Below are 15,825 nucleotides of genomic sequence, written 5' to 3' on the forward strand. Positions count from 1 at the left end.
TATTTAAAAATTTGCACATTTTAACTGTATAGAAAATTAAAATGTGTGTGCAGACAGAGACAGAACTCTCCCATTCAAGCACGCTGCCTCGGCAGTCACAGGGGAGTGAGGTTGCTCTAGGGTACAGGCAGCGGGCCGTGTTTTCTGTAAGGAATTTGGAACAAGAGTGAAACTGACTGGGACTCAGCCTGCTCATCATCTCCAGATACAGGAATTTCAACAGCATCAGTGACAAAGCTCCCTTCCTTCTAGAATGGATTTCTACTGCTTCCCCTGTCCCACGTGCCGCCGTCAGCGGTCTAAAATCCACCCTAACAGGAACTTGGAATAAGTGGGTTGCAACCACGCTGTCAGCTAGGTAGATGCGCAAACCTAGTGAACGATATTTTCACAACTCGTATCTGAGTGTCAAGGCATAGCTTCCATAACAATGATTTTTACTTTCTGTGAATGACTCTTCATAACAGAAATCGGCATGCAATTTCACTTGCCTTTTAGGGCACTCCTGGGGATGCGACGGTAAGGTAATATCAATAGTGCAGAGAAGAATGCTGGCGTGTTTACTACGATATGAGTGTTCTGTGTCATCTTTCAAAAATCTCCTTGGAAATAAATACAAAGAAGGAGAAACGGAGTTCTGTTTAGCTTATATGAGATGAAACATGAGGAGAGGTAAAACATGCAGAAAGCCATCTGATAAGAACAGATACTACACTTGATCTTAGCCAAAAGGCCGAGAAGCCAAAGAAAGCCATTTCTATCACCTAGTTTCTTAAATTTTGATAAAATGTTTAAAAAGTTTCACAACCCTTAGGCTATATTAAAATCACACTACAATTTATTTTTAGGTCATAAAAATATATACAAATTCTTGAAAAAATGTAAAGACTTGATATTAGAGGTGTCCTTATTTCCCATATTCATCCATTCATTTCTTTGTTGAACAGATACATAGTAAGTCTGACTAATTTTAAGCTCATATGACACACATTGAGATTCATCAGTGAACATGAGGGATGTGAATGTTCCCTTAGTAGGATAAACTGTAGTCGTGATGAGAACAGAATCAGTCAGTCATTATATGTATTATATATATGTACATATGTGTGTGTGTGTGTGTGTATGAATAGGAGGCAGTTACAAAGTATAAAAGACAGGATAGGAATGGAGCTGGGGAGTTGTTATCTAGGTAAGGTGTTAAACGAGGACCCTGTTAACAGTAATAATTTATGAGACTGGCACTGTGGTGCAGCAGGTTAATGCCCTGGCCTGAAGCACCTGCATCCCACATGGGTGCCAGTTCGAGACCCGGCTGCTCCCCTTCCGATCCAGCTCTCTGCTATGGCCTGGGAAAGCAGTAGAAGATGGCCCAAGTGCTTGGGCCCCTGCACCTGTGTGGGAGATCTGGAAGAAGCTGCTGGCTCCTGGCTTCGGATCGGTGCAGCTCTGGCCTTTGTGGCCAATTGAGGAGTAAACCAGCGGATGGAAAACCTCTCTCTCTTTCTCTGTGTGTATGTGTGTGTGTGTAATTCTGACTTTCAAATAAATAAATATTTTTAAAAAAACAGTAATAATTTAAACATTGCCAAAAACTTGTGTGAAAAATTTCCATACAAAAAGAACGAAATTACAGAAACTAGAAATATTTAGACACACTCAAAGCGTAAGGAGACGTAGTGCATCAGAGTATGGAAGAAAGGGGGTAACAGATGAACTTACAGGGTTACCCAGAACCCTCAATAGGTCCTGGAGACTTGGTAAAGGGTTTTGTTCTCTCTAAAATTCAATACAAAAACATAGAAAAGTTTTAATCAAGGGACTTATGTGTTATAATGTTTGCATCTAAGATGTGGTCATAAATGTGATATGATTTCTGCTTTTTAAATATAGGGTGGCTTGGGCTGGTGCCATGGCTCATTGACTAATCTCCACCGTTGGCGCCGGCATTCCATATGGGCACAAGGTTCTAGTCCTGATCACTCCTCTTCCAGTCCAGCTCTCTGCTGTGGCCCAGAGGGCAGTGGAGGATGGCCCAGGTTCTTCGGCCCTGAACCCGCATGGGAGACCAGGAAGAAACACCTGGCTCCTGGCTTCGGATCTGCGCACCGCCAGCCGTGGTGGCCATTTGGGGGGTGAGCCAATGGAAGGAAGACCTTTCTCTCTGTCTCTCTCTCTCACTGTAACTCTACCTGTCAAATAATATATATATATATATATATATATATATATATATATATATAGGGTGGCTTGGAGAAAAGAAGTAAAAATTAAGCACAACTTTCAAAAGTCCAGGTAAAATTATTATAATAGTTTAAGCTAAAGTAGTAGGAGGTGGAGCAAGGTAAAGAAATATTAAATGTATTTTGGAGTAAAAATCAACGGATATCCCTGATTGTTGTGTGAGAGCTCAGGGAGAGGAACAAGGAAAGGATAAAACATCAAGGGAAGCTCATAATTTTGGGAGGCAGAGAGGAGAAGCTTTTCTTCCTCTGGCCTTGAGAAAATGGTTCTAATAATTGCTGACACGGAGAAGATTTAGAAGAAAGAAATGCGCCTGGAGAGAGGTGAAACTAACATAATATATGTGTGTGCATATATGCCCATATATCCAGATATGTATATATGTTTCAACTGAGAAGTCTAATTATTATGGAGGTAGAGAAGCAAAATAGAGAGTTGGCTTGAAGGGTCTGGAGTTCAGAGAATGAATCGCATCTCCAAAGACAATTCAGTGAGAAATCAGGACAGTCACTAATTTTAATCACTGAACTTAATGTGATCATCTCAAGGTAGAGTAGATTAAGGAAGAGTCTAGGCCAGCGCCGCTGCTCACTAGGCTAATCCTCCACCTGCAGTGCTGGCACACCAGGTTCTAGTCCCAGTTGGGGCGCCGGATTCTGTCCTGGTTGCTCCTCTTCCAGTCCAGCTCTCTGCTGTGGGCCAGGAAGGCAGTGGAGGATGGCCCAAGTGCTTGGGCCCCTGCACCCGCATGGGAGACCAGGAGGAAGCACCTGGCTCCAGGCTTTGGATTGGCGCAGTGCACCGGCCCCAACGGGGTGAACCAATGGAAAAGGAAGACCCTTCTCTCTGTCTCTCTCTCTCTCTCTCACTGTCTAACTGCCTGTCAAAAAAAAAAAAAAAAAAAAAAAAAAAAAGGCAGAGTCCTGGTCCCAGGTCTAGACTCTTTTTAACATTCATTTTTTTCTTAAATTTATATAAAGAGAACAGATGTAATATACTTCAAAGATACAATTCAAAGAGTAAAACAATACTTCCTTTGCTCCCTCTTTCGTCTTTCTTTTTTTTAATTTTTGAGGTGACATTTTAAATTTATAGTCACAAGTTTAAAGCTGCACTAAATAAAGAGTTGAACAGTACATAGTAAAAAGTTTGCTGTTCAGCAGTCATACAGACAGGAGTTATAAATAGTAATCAAATCAAGAGACGTCAATTTCACCCGTAACAATAAATTTTTGATGCAAAAGGAAGAACCAGCAGAGGAATCCGAAAAAATGTGATCAGAACAAATGAAGAGGCTAGGATAGTCTTTTGTCATGAGAACCAGGAGAAGAGTATTTCACAAGCAAAGAAGTGAGAGAGCAAGCCCATTTAGAACACAGAAGTGCACTTTGGACACAGCAGTTGGGAACTCTCGTTTGTCTCTGGGGGTACAAGGCTAATGAGAGACAAGAAAGATAATAACACCAAAGAAGTTTTGTAAAAGATCAGTGAGATTGGATGATGGCAGACAGGTTGTAGAATGACAGGAGTTTGATGGATTTATTTTAAGATGTGAGATGTATGCTCCATGGCTTCCCAACCCCGATGAAGAAATAAGGTAGGAGATTGGATATACAGAAGTGACGTCCTTGAGACAAAGCAAGAGGAAATGGAATCCGGAGGGCATATTCCTATTTTCTTTCCAGCACGTATAGTGGAAGTGGTATGGTATGAAAAATGTTTTTATATATTTTAGGCCATTATATAAAATAGGGTTGATCCTGTTGTTTAAATGAACTAGAGAAAAGATTTCATAATTTCACTGGGTGAGGAAAAGAGTGCTGGAACTAATAAAGTGGCTGTAAATGTACTTAGTTGAGAGAGGGAGAGAGGATGATTGCTTTGGCAGGCTTAACTGTCCAGTGACTGCTGGCTTCGTGGATATCACCCTTGCTTGGTAACTCAAATTGACAGCACAGCCCAGTGGAGAGAAGGATTTCAACTCAACAACAGAACTAACAGTGTTCCAGGTCAAGCCTGTGGCCAGATAGAATCATAAAGGAGTGACACTTACCCTGAGTCAGCTTCAAAACATTCCAGGACTTATGAAAAATGAAATCACTGGCCTCATTCCAGAACTTTGAACCTAGGATGCTGGAGATATTTGCCCAGGACAATGGATTTTGACAAGCACTTCGGGTGTATGAAACCCATGTATCTGGTTCATAAACAGCATAGCTATCCATGCAGCTTGTCATTCCCTCCCATAGAAAAGGCACTTTACAAATGAGAAATATTTGTTTTTACTTACAGAAGGAAGGTGGAATTAATGGGGTTTATCATACAAAGCATAACATGGTAAATGAGCATCATATATATATATATTAATTTCTCTACTCAGGTGCTGTCTTTCTTGCTTTTTTCTTGAATTTAGTCTAAACTCTCAGATTCCCATATAAAGCTTCCCAGATTTTTCATCCTGGATTTCATTTGAATTTATTTTGTTTGCAGAGAAATGTGACTGTAACTGAGCTACACAACTGTTACTTTCTCATTGGCATCCTTTAGAATCCTGTTTAAGTTCCTGAATGGAAATTACAAACATCCCATGTGCATTCGCAGAATGTGGCAGCAGAGAAATAAAGATGTCTCTTGAGGATACATTTTATCATATGTGTAGGCTATAATCATCGATATACTATGTACACACTCTGTAACAGAAAAAGTTGACTACAGTTTTAGTCAATACCCAGATAAGGGCGAGTGTGCATCCTGGATGTCAGTGCAGGGTCAGAGCAGCCCAGTCAGTGTTTATACTCTGTCATGCAGCCTTTAACGTCAAGGCCAATTTCTAGTACAAGCATTTCCTGTTCCTTTGTAATAGACAAACACCGGGACAAATCTTAGTGAGTTACCTGAAATCCTTTTAATTGGACCCCAAGGTAATATAGGGAGAAGATGTGCAATGCTGTCCTCTGGCATAGGGTTGCCAATTAAGGAGGGAAGGCAGGACGTTGGTGAGCCCAGAGCGAAACTCAGGAGCTGATGACATGAAGATGGCCCCAGAAATTGGTTTTAAGATGCATTTATCAATTTAAATTAGGAGCTGGGCTGTGAGACCATCACTGGCATTTTGACTAATAGAAGATAGATGCCCAATTGGAAACAGACAGAGCAGGTGTAGAACTAATTTCCGAGGTAGGAGGAAGTTAAAGCTTTCTCTGTTTACCATGTGGTATTGTCAGTCTATGAATACTCCAGCAACATTTCTACATCATAGTAAATAAACTATGGCGCTAAACATAGAGTGGAACATATGGTACTCTTCCTAAATGTTATGAACCATCATTCCTGAAATCCTTGTGTATAAGTGCAAGACAAACAAATGTTATGAACCAGCATTCCTGAAATCCTGTGTGTAAGTGCAAGACAAACAAATGTTATGAACCACCATTCCTGAAATGCTGTGTGTAAGTGCGAGACAAACAAATGTTATGAACCACCATTCCTGAAATGCTGTGTGTAAGTGCGAGACAAACAAATGTTATGAACCAGCATTCCTGCAATCCTGTGTGTAAGTGCGAGACAAACAGGATGCCTTGTATACAGTTCTGCAGAGGAAATTGCAGGGGTCTTTGGATTAAAAAACAAAATGTCTTATATCTCTTAGCCTTCAGTTCGGGAACTTATTTGGACTACACTGTGTTAGCTTGGAATATGAGAAACTACAATGCAGACTGTGAGTATGGTCATGCTGGAGTTTACTACACTCCTTTCTATGGTTGTGCTGTGTTTTGGGGCAGAATAAGATTACTGAAGAAACAAACTGGCTCACATAAACATGTCCATCATCTCCTGACTTATCTATCAGTAGACTAATCCAACCCTGAAGTTTGGAAGATATGATTCATTTTCCTAATTAAAAAATTCAGCAGAGAGATTGACTGTATTCTCTGGATTAGTAATTTTATAGAATGAACACCCAAAATATCCTATACTTTTAAAAAAGTTTTGAGGCCGGCGCTGCAGCTCACTAGGCTAATCCTCCACCTAGCGGCGCCAGCGCACCGGGTTCTAGTCCCAGTTGGGGCGCCGGATTCTGTCCCGGTTGCCCCTCTTCCAGGCCAGCTCTCTGCTGTGGCCAGGGAGTGCAGTGGAGGATGGCCCAGGTGTTTGGGCCCTGCACCCCATGGGAGACCAGGAAAAGCACCTGGCTCCTGGCTCCTGCCATCGGATCAGCGCGGTGTGCCGGCCGCAGCGCGCTGGCCAAGGCGGCCATTGGAGGGTGAACCAACGGCAAAGGAAGACCTTTCTGTCTCTCTCTCTCACTGTCCACTCTGCCTGTCAAAAAAAAAAAAAAAAAGTTTTGAGTTTGCAAAGAAAAGTAACAATAAAAGGAAACCAAGGAAACAATCACCACAGGAGAAAAAAAAAAAAACAAAGTATTAACTTTGTGGAAATTTTTAGAAAGAAATTTTAACTCAACATTTTGGTTGAAGAGTAGAAAAAAAATTCCATAACAATCATCCTACAAAATAGCTATTTATTTTTCTTTTCAGAATTAGAAAGCAAGAACACAATTTCTAATATTTTATATAACTGATCCATAATTTCATCTAATGTGTCCAATTTAGTGACAGAAATTTTTCTGTCTTATTGGAATATGGTAGATGGTAATAGATTTTTGACAAAATTTATCAGACATCTGAAATAGGTCTTTTTGAGAAACATTTTCATCTCAAAGTGTGTATAAGAGAAAGTTAACCTACCAATCTGTCCTGTTTCATAGCAGTGGAGTTAAGGAGATTATCCATAAACTATTTTTATACACTGGGTTCACTATTCTATCAAAGAGGCAAGATTTAACTCATGTATCATTAATCATTTTTGTAACAGTGAACTAGGAAACCACATGCTGACATTCTAGTATGGTGAGAGAAATATGAAATAATTATACAAATAACAACATAAGTTCAAAGCATGATAAAGGTCAGAAAAGAAGCGTATGATGTAATTTGTGCTGATATTAATGGGAATCCCGACTTGACCTTGCAAGACAGGGAGCGATAGGAGTTAACTAGAGAAGAGTGTAGATGTTTCCACAAAAGGGAAGAGTGTGTTCAGGCTCTCTAAACACTCAGAAGGTCCCTGGAGTGTCTGGGGTATGAAAGCATGCAGGGAGAGGTAAGAGATGATGGAAGGAAAATGCTACGTCCTCCAAGGCTGATGGCGAGTCCTGTGGAACTTACGCTGCTCCTGATGTGAAGGGCTCCAGCACTGTATGTATGTAGATGCAGTGCAAGGACGGAAGGAGGAAGAGAAATTGAGCAGGAAACTCAACAGGGGGATTTTCATTGCAGGGATCCCTCTGTAACAGAGTGGGAGAATGCTGGAGTGGACACGTGGACCAAAATTAGTGCCATAGAAGGGTTCAAAGTGAGAATCATCTTCCAAACTTACAAAAAAATAAGACAAGATGGGCTTTAGGTCCCAAATATGACACTTACAGCTCCTTCTAATCTAATCTGATTATGTATAAGTTTCTAATTTTATTATGGTATTATACTTTAAACTGTCATCAAGTGTCTATCTCAAAATAAAGATCTAATTATATCTTTCACCTAAACATTGTACATATATTTATTTGAGCCTCTTGATATTCAGTATCTCTGGTTTTCTAAAGTAAATTGAATAGTCCAGCGCCATGGCTCACTAGGCTAATCCTCTGCCTGCAGCGCTGGAACCGGTTCTAGTCCCGGTTGGGGCGCCAGATTCTGTCCCGGTTGCCTATCTTCCAGGCCAGCTCTCTGCTGTGGCCAGGAGTGCAGTGGAGGATGGCCCAAGTGCTTGGGCCCTGCACCCCATGGGAGACCAGGAGAAGCACCTGGCTCCTGGCTTCGGATCAGCACAGCGCACCAGCCGTAGTGGCCATTTGGGGAGTGAATCAATGGAAGGAAGACCTTTCTCTCTGTCTCTCTCTCTCACTGTCTAATTCTGCCTGTCAAAAAAATTAAATAAATTGAATATTAATTTTGGATTTCCATTCAGTATTGGTGCTATCCAATTTGAATCAGGCTTAACATTTAGATCCATAGACATAGTTTCCCTGAATATTAGTACACCTAATTATAATGTCATTAAAATATATTTTCTTAAAATCCCTTTACTCTTAATTTTAAAGTATTTAAATTAAATAATTAATTAAAACATTTATTCTACTCAGGGCAGTAACATTACAAACACAGATACCTTTCAAGGCAAATCATTTCATAATCCTTAAATTTGTCAATAATTACTAACACACTTATAGCTGATTAGCTTTATTGATTTGAAATCCTGTAATGTGTATGATGACAGCCCTAAGAGCAGGGTCTCTCAGTCTAACTTCAAAGTGGGGTCTTGGAGTTACAAGAGTTTGAAATTATAATATCAAGTTATTTTAGTTGTTTTCATTTTCTAGGAGAAGGGATCCTTGTAAAGTATACATTAATGTCTCAAACTGTCTTTTTTTATTCCTCACTCTTATCTATGACAAACACTATCAAAAGCTACCTAAGGGGACAGGAGTTTGGTGCATCCTGTTTGGACTGCCCACATCCCATGTCCGAGTACCTGAGTTTCAGACTCAGTTCTGCTTTGGGTGCCAGCTTTCTGCTAACGTCCACCTCAGGAGGCGGCAGGTGATGGCTCTAGTACTTGGCCCCTGCTCCCCTCGTGGAAGACCTGGATTGAGTTTCCCAGTGTCTGACTTCCAGCCTGGCCTAGCCCCAGCTGTTGTGAGCACTGGAGGAGTGAAACAGCAGAACAAATATCTTTTCTAATAAAATGAATTTTTAAAGCATTGTCTTACATTTCATGGAAGGAAGCACCTGGAAAGATAAAGTCGAAATCCATGCTGAGTTTACCTTCTCCCCTGTCTGTAAATGTCTGTGTTTTGGAGCGGGAGCTGAGGTGTAGTGGGTTAAGCCTCCCTGCCTGCGGCGACAGCATCCCATATGGGCACCAGTTCTAATCTCAGCTGCTCCTCTTCCGATCCAGCTCTCTGCTGTGGCTCAGGAAAGCAATAGAAGATGGCCCAAATGCTTGGGCCCTTGCACCCACCTGAGAGATCTAGAAGAAGCTCCTAGCTCCTGGCTTCGGATTGGCCCAGCTCTGGCCCTGGCGGCCACTTGGGGAGTGAAACAGTGAATGAAAGACTTTTCTCTCTGTCTCTCACATTCTCTCTGTACCTCAGCCTCTCAAATAAATAAAGTCTTTTTAAAAAAACAAAAGTCTATGTTTTGCCATACTGACAATCTCTCCAACCTGACAAAAGGGGGAATTAAGATTCTTCTGCCTACCTGATGAAAAAATTGCCTCAAAGTTAGAATCACAATCCAATATTCACTACAGAGAGTTGCATGATAAGGTTTGTCATAGCCAGAAGAACAAACAGCATTCCTTCAAATAACAATCTTTTTAAAATCTAGCAGATCTTCCATCAGGAAGCCTGAAGCCTTTGAGTGCAAACCCAAGAAAGGACCAGCTACTCAAGGAAAATCCAGCTGAAACACCATTGGGAAAAAAAAAAAAAAAAAAAAAAACACAGGGTGTAGAGACAAGATTCTAATTCAAATGAGCTAAGAACTCTGGCTTTTCCAAACATTAGTTTTTTCCAAGTTTTGGCAAGTGAATAAAATACTCACACATTTTTATTTCATTTTCAATTCTACCTTTACAGTGGCCTATAAGTGGCATGCCTTTCCCTCGTAGGATAATTTTCATGCAACTTTTCTCAAACAGAAAGAGCTCCTAGCTTTCCCTGTTGTAGCTTCTTCTGGACTTCTCTGTCCTGACCATTGAGCCTTAAGCCCATGGAATAACAATTACCCACAGTGGGCCAGCATTGTGGCATAGTGGGTAAAGCCCTGCCTGGGACACACACAACCATATAGACAGGATTTCCTGTCCAGGATTCTGCAGGCTAATGGCCTGGGAAAAGCAGCAGAAGATGACCCAACTGTTAGGGCTCCCGCCACCCACATGGGAGACCCAGATGAAGGCTTCTAGCTTAGGCTGGCCCAGCTTTGACTATTGCAGCCATCTGGGAATGGTAGACGGTAGATGATCTTTATCTCTCTTTCTCCTCTCTCTCTCTCTCTCTCTCTCTCTCTCTCTCTCTTTCTCCCTCTCTCTCCATCTCTCTTTGTAACTCTGAATTTCAAGTAAATAAACAATTTAAAAAAAAATCACCTGCATACTTTTCTAGGCATATTAGCAGTGCCTTTAGCTGGCAGTTCCCTCACTTTAACCCTACTACTTCCTCCTGGATCTCCATAGAGAGTCCACCTCATCTACGAGTTCTCCCTGAGCTCAAACTGATCCACTCTCAGAGCTCCCCGTTGTCACCAAGACACATGAAGGTAAGAGGTGGAACTACTATACTCTCAGCCAGTTCTCCTATAATCCAGGCCAGCACCTGTCAGCCACCTCTTTTTTTGATTTCACACTCAGTTCTCACATTTTCTTCTACTTCATCTCCCTATAAGCTCAACTCCCTTTGCTTTCAACAAATCATATGGCCAAGTACCACATGTGGAATTTAACCAATTCTGGGATTGACAAATTGGCACGTAGATTTTTCTCTTCAAAATGGCATTATTTCTGTTCAAGAAGCAATATTAAAGTGTATGTGTATATGTCCAGTACTGGAGTCCTTGAAAAACTCAAGCTCCCAACACATGGGCACTGTTTTTCTCACTACCATGTTGGAGAACAAATCTAAAAGATTAATTGATGAGAAACTCAACCATAAGTCAGTTAACTTCTCTCCTTCTATACCCAAAAAGCCTTCATTATAGCGACATCAAAATTTACAATCATGACTAAACATCTTTAAAATGTTTTCCTTACTTATCATTGTGCACCATTTATTAAAAATTCAATAAGCATGTTTTAGAGATTACTATTTGCTAACATACGTAGATACTCAAACACATGTAGAAAACTGTGCTTACCCTTAAGGACTTGACTTTACTACTTGTAATTATATAATGATCATGATGACAAATGTGAATAACTGTTCTAATAGAGAAACTATATGAAACAGGCACTGTTTTATTTTTCTTCCCTATTGTGGTCAGATTTACCAGATTCCACAGAGGCACCATTGTAGCTGCTGAGTAAACCAATCAAATAAGGTAGACAATTCCTTCTAAAGGTTTGAGCACTGTGGATAGGAATAGTATATCATCAATCAATATTCCAGGAAACTATCTTTTTAGAAGCTTCTGAGAAAGGAATGGGTGAGCTCTCCATTCTACTATTTCTTAGATATCTGGAGAGGCTGAATCCTAATGGACACTTTCAGCTTAAATGTCAAAACATGAATTTCAGACAAGGGAATATTACCTACAACACCTTATTTTATTATTTATCTGAATGCTGAAAACTCAAGGGAGAGACTTTTCTCTATTGACTTACAAATAATGCAAAGCTTTGGGTTCATTTCAAATCCTGAATCTGTTGGTCTTTTTTTTTTCCGCCAGAAACATGTGGATTTAATTAATCTCTGGCTTGCAAATTTCTACTAAAGATTCATTCAATTATAAACACATCATATTAATAGTTGCCAAAAGAACTATTTCTAGCATTTCATTAAAATGGAAAGCTCTACATGTTCAACTGGGTCCTTTTTAAAATAATCCAACTAAATATTTTGTTGCTTGGGAGTTTCCTCAACACTAGCATTTCCCCATATGAAATACATAAAGAAACTATGAAATTAATAGGAAGCTTGTCGATGTAAGTAGAGATGAACACGCTCTCGTCCTTCTGGGGGAGGAGCACTGTGCATCCAGGCCCTTTCTCCTAACCTGGTTTTTGCCGCCTGCGTTTCTGAAACCACATCGTCACTTCTGTAGGAGAACTGATTTCTACTGTTGGACATTTTCCCTGGATTATTTTTCTCACAAAACATCCAGAATGGATACAGAATGAATTTCCTTGACTTGACTCTCTAAGTTGATTATCATCCTTTAAAATGCAGGGAAATAACATGGTCCGTGGGTCGGGGGGTGTCTCTGCTTCTGTTGCAGCAACACCAGTGAGCCCAGGGCTGTGCGCACTGTGCTCTCCTGCCCCAGGCGTGGTCACAGCGCTGAGTGCTACACTGAATTGTTCAGTATGGAAGACGCACTTCAGGCTTCACGGGCGGTCGTGCTGAATAGCTGCTGGCTAATCTCGTACTGACTCAAGAGCACCTCTGGAACTGGAGGTGAAAGTGAAGAGAAGCAAGAAGACAGGCGCTCAGCTCCACTGGGAATGAGACTTCACTGAGGAAGGCAGATCGCATTTGCATTACGTGGAGGCGATTCTGACGCGGTCACTGCTCGTTTCTCTTACACAGCTCCCCAGCCTTTCCAGGCCTCCTGCACATGGAGGCATTCTCGGCTGCAGCTGAAGCTGTGTCACCATCCGCGACCTTCTAGACACTCAGGCACAGCCACCTTTGGCTATCACACGCACAGAGATGTCGAGAAGCGTTTTCCTGAGGTTTAGTGGGCATTCGGTCATGAGGATAGGCAGCGTCATCAAGCACAATGCCCCGAAAGTGGACCCTCTTATCCACATAGTGGGAAGTGGGTACAGTGCATAGAACCAATGTATTGAGAGAGCACGTGGCTCAGAAGAAATCTATGAGAGTATGTTGCAAGTACTACAGTAGAAAATACTTATCGGCCAGCACCGCGGCTCACTAGGCTAATCCTCCGCCTGTGGCGCCGGCACCCCGGGTTCCCAGTTGGGGCACCGGATTCTGTCCTGGTTGCTCCTCTTCCAATCCAGCTCTCTGCTGTGGCCCAGGAGTGCAGTGGAGGATGGCCCAAGTGCTTGGGCCCTGCACCCCATGGGAGACCAGGAGAAGCACCTGGCTCCTGACTTCGGATCAGCACAGCACACCAGCCATAGCAGCCATTTGGGGGGTGAACCAACAGAATGAAGACCTTTCTCTCTCTCTCTCTCTCACTGTCTAACTCTGCCTGTCAAAAACAAACAAACAAACCAGAAAATACTTACCATAAATAGCTTCTGGTGTGGGTGGTTGGAACGGTGGTTAAGATGTTAACGAGGACACCCACAGCCCATATCAGAGCCTGGTTTGCCTCCTGACTCTGCTTCTGATCCAGCTTCCTGCTGGCGCAAGTACTTGGGTTCCTGCCACGAATGTGGAAACCTAGTGCATGAGTTCTTGGCTCCTGGATCTGGCCTGGCCTAGCTCCAGATGTTGCAGGCAATTGGGAAGTGAACTAACAGATTGAAGATCTCTGTGTTTATATGTCTGCCTCTCTGCTCATCAGATCAAATAAAAAAATAAATTTTAATGATAAAAGTAATTCTACTCTTTATATTCAAGTTATTTTCACACCGATGTATATAGATAATCGTGTCTCATGAGACTATGCTGTACTGGCCCCGGGCAATTAAAGACAAATTACTTCAGTTAACACAGTGTGTTATATAAAGAATGTAGCTTAAAACTTAAGGGTAATTAATTAGGATTTAAGTATCTTTATTTAAACCACCATCCATAAGCCTGAACAAAATGATCATGAGAAATTTTTTAAAGATATATAAGGTAAAATATTATATAAATTCATGTTTGAAGTCCATCACATATAAAATGGTATATAAAGTATACTAATCTTTAACACAGCGCCCATGGGCATTTACCCAGGGGCACACCTACTTAACACCCATTCCAAAAGAATTTTATCTTCCTTCTCTGTCACGAAGCACACACACACACACACACACACACACACACGGCTGCCTTAACATGATATAGACAGGATGATTTAAACAAAGGCGGCTTATGTGCAAATGTATTTTCTCACAGTTGTGGAGGCTGGAAGTCTCAGATCAAGGTGCTAGCAGGATCACTCCCTAGCTTGCAAACACCTGTTTGTGGTGTGCCCTCAGATGTTGGCAGGGGAAGGGTGCTAGGGTCTGGGGTCTCCATTTATAAGGTCACTAGTCTCATCATAAGGGTCTCACCATTGTCACCTCTTCTAAACCTGATTATCTCCCAAATATCCATCTCCAAATACCCTTATATTTTGAATTGGCTTCAAAATATGAATTTTGAGGAAGAACAATTCAATCCATGGAATAAACACAAAGTAGTAACCCAATTGTCACATACATTGTCAAAAAGTTTGTCCTGATTCTTAAAAATAATAAAAAGCACACTTTTACATCTGATATTTTTCAGTAGAATATTTGCATTACTCATTTGTATCAGCAGTTTGTTCTTTTTTATTGCTACATAGAAGTCCATTACCACAGGATATGTACCCATTCTACAATGAGCATTTGGGCTGGTTGCAGTTTTAGACAGTTACAAACCTGTATTAGTATTCTCATCTTGTGATAGAATCTTGCACTAGCTTTTCTAGATTTGATATCTACACCATGAGTTAGACATGTAATTAGTATTAGTGGATAATGCCAGATGTCCAAAGTGGTTTGACTAACCATCACTTCCACAGGTGTAGTATGAGTATTCCAATCACTCCATAATCACATAAAATCTGTTCATTGTCAATCTTTGTAATGCTTGCCAATTTGGTAAGCAGATAGAGATACGGATTTAATTTACATTTTCCTGAAGCAGAATGATATCAACCATCTTTGCATATTCTAGTTGTCTATATTTTTTGTAAAAGGCCTTGATTGTAAGTCTGTTGTTATTGGATCATTTCTCTTATGTTTATTGATGTGTAGGAATTATTTATATAATCCATATGTGAGTTGTTTCTCAGACATACAATAAAGAATATTCACTTCTTGTCATATGTCCTTTCCTGGTCTCAAAGATGTCTTTGGGCAAGCAAAAAATTCTTAATATAGTCCAACATATCTGTTTTTGAATTTTAGGGTTAATAATTGTTTTATGTATCCTAAGAATACCTTGCTTATCCCATGGGTCTGAAAATATTCTTACAAGGTTTCCTCTAGCATATTTACTTTATTAATTAATCTAGTTAGGAAATCATTTATCACCATTTTCTGCTCAGTAATTTGATATAAGGGTAGTAATTAATTTTCCCATACAAATATTCAGTTGTTCTAGTACTATTCATTGGAAAGACTGAATTTCAATGATGTCATTTCAGATCAAGTAACCATAACTGAATGGTTTAGTTGAATCAATCATGTTCTCAACTTTTACATCAGTAAGAATCTTTCCTGATTAATGTATACGTATAGTAAGTCTTGAAATATGAGAATTTATATCCCTTCATTTTGTTTCTCTAAGGTCCTCTTGCTATTCTTTCCCCTTATTTTAAAAATGAATTTTAGAGTAAGTGTATCAAATTTCAGGACATACTAAAAACACTTAATAATTTTTTAAAAGATGTATTTATTTTATTTGAACGGCATAGCGATGGGACTGGGTCATCCACCTTCCATCTGCTGGTTTATTCCCTGAATGGCTGCAGTGCCTGGGGCTGGTCCAGGCCAAAGCCAGGAGCCCAGAGCTCTGACGTGGGTAACAGGGGCCCACACACGTGGACAGCTTTCTGCTGCCTTCCCTTTGCTTCAGCAGGAGTTGGATCAGTATCT

At 40.7% G+C, this 15,825-nt stretch overlaps 1 non-coding gene across 1 annotated transcript; it reads right to left on the reverse strand.

Moving 5' to 3' along the window:
• Positions 1-553: 553 nt before the first annotated feature.
• On the reverse strand, positions 554-745 carry LOC127487147 (U2 spliceosomal RNA). Its single transcript, XR_007913681.1, has one exon. It is a non-coding gene; the product is annotated as a U2 spliceosomal RNA (small nuclear RNA).
• Between the last annotated feature and the right edge of the window lie 15,080 nt (positions 746-15,825).

The sequence above is a fragment of the Oryctolagus cuniculus genome, chromosome 8, assembly GCF_964237555.1.
Source record: "Oryctolagus cuniculus chromosome 8, mOryCun1.1, whole genome shotgun sequence".
NCBI lineage: Eukaryota > Metazoa > Chordata > Mammalia > Lagomorpha > Leporidae > Oryctolagus > Oryctolagus cuniculus.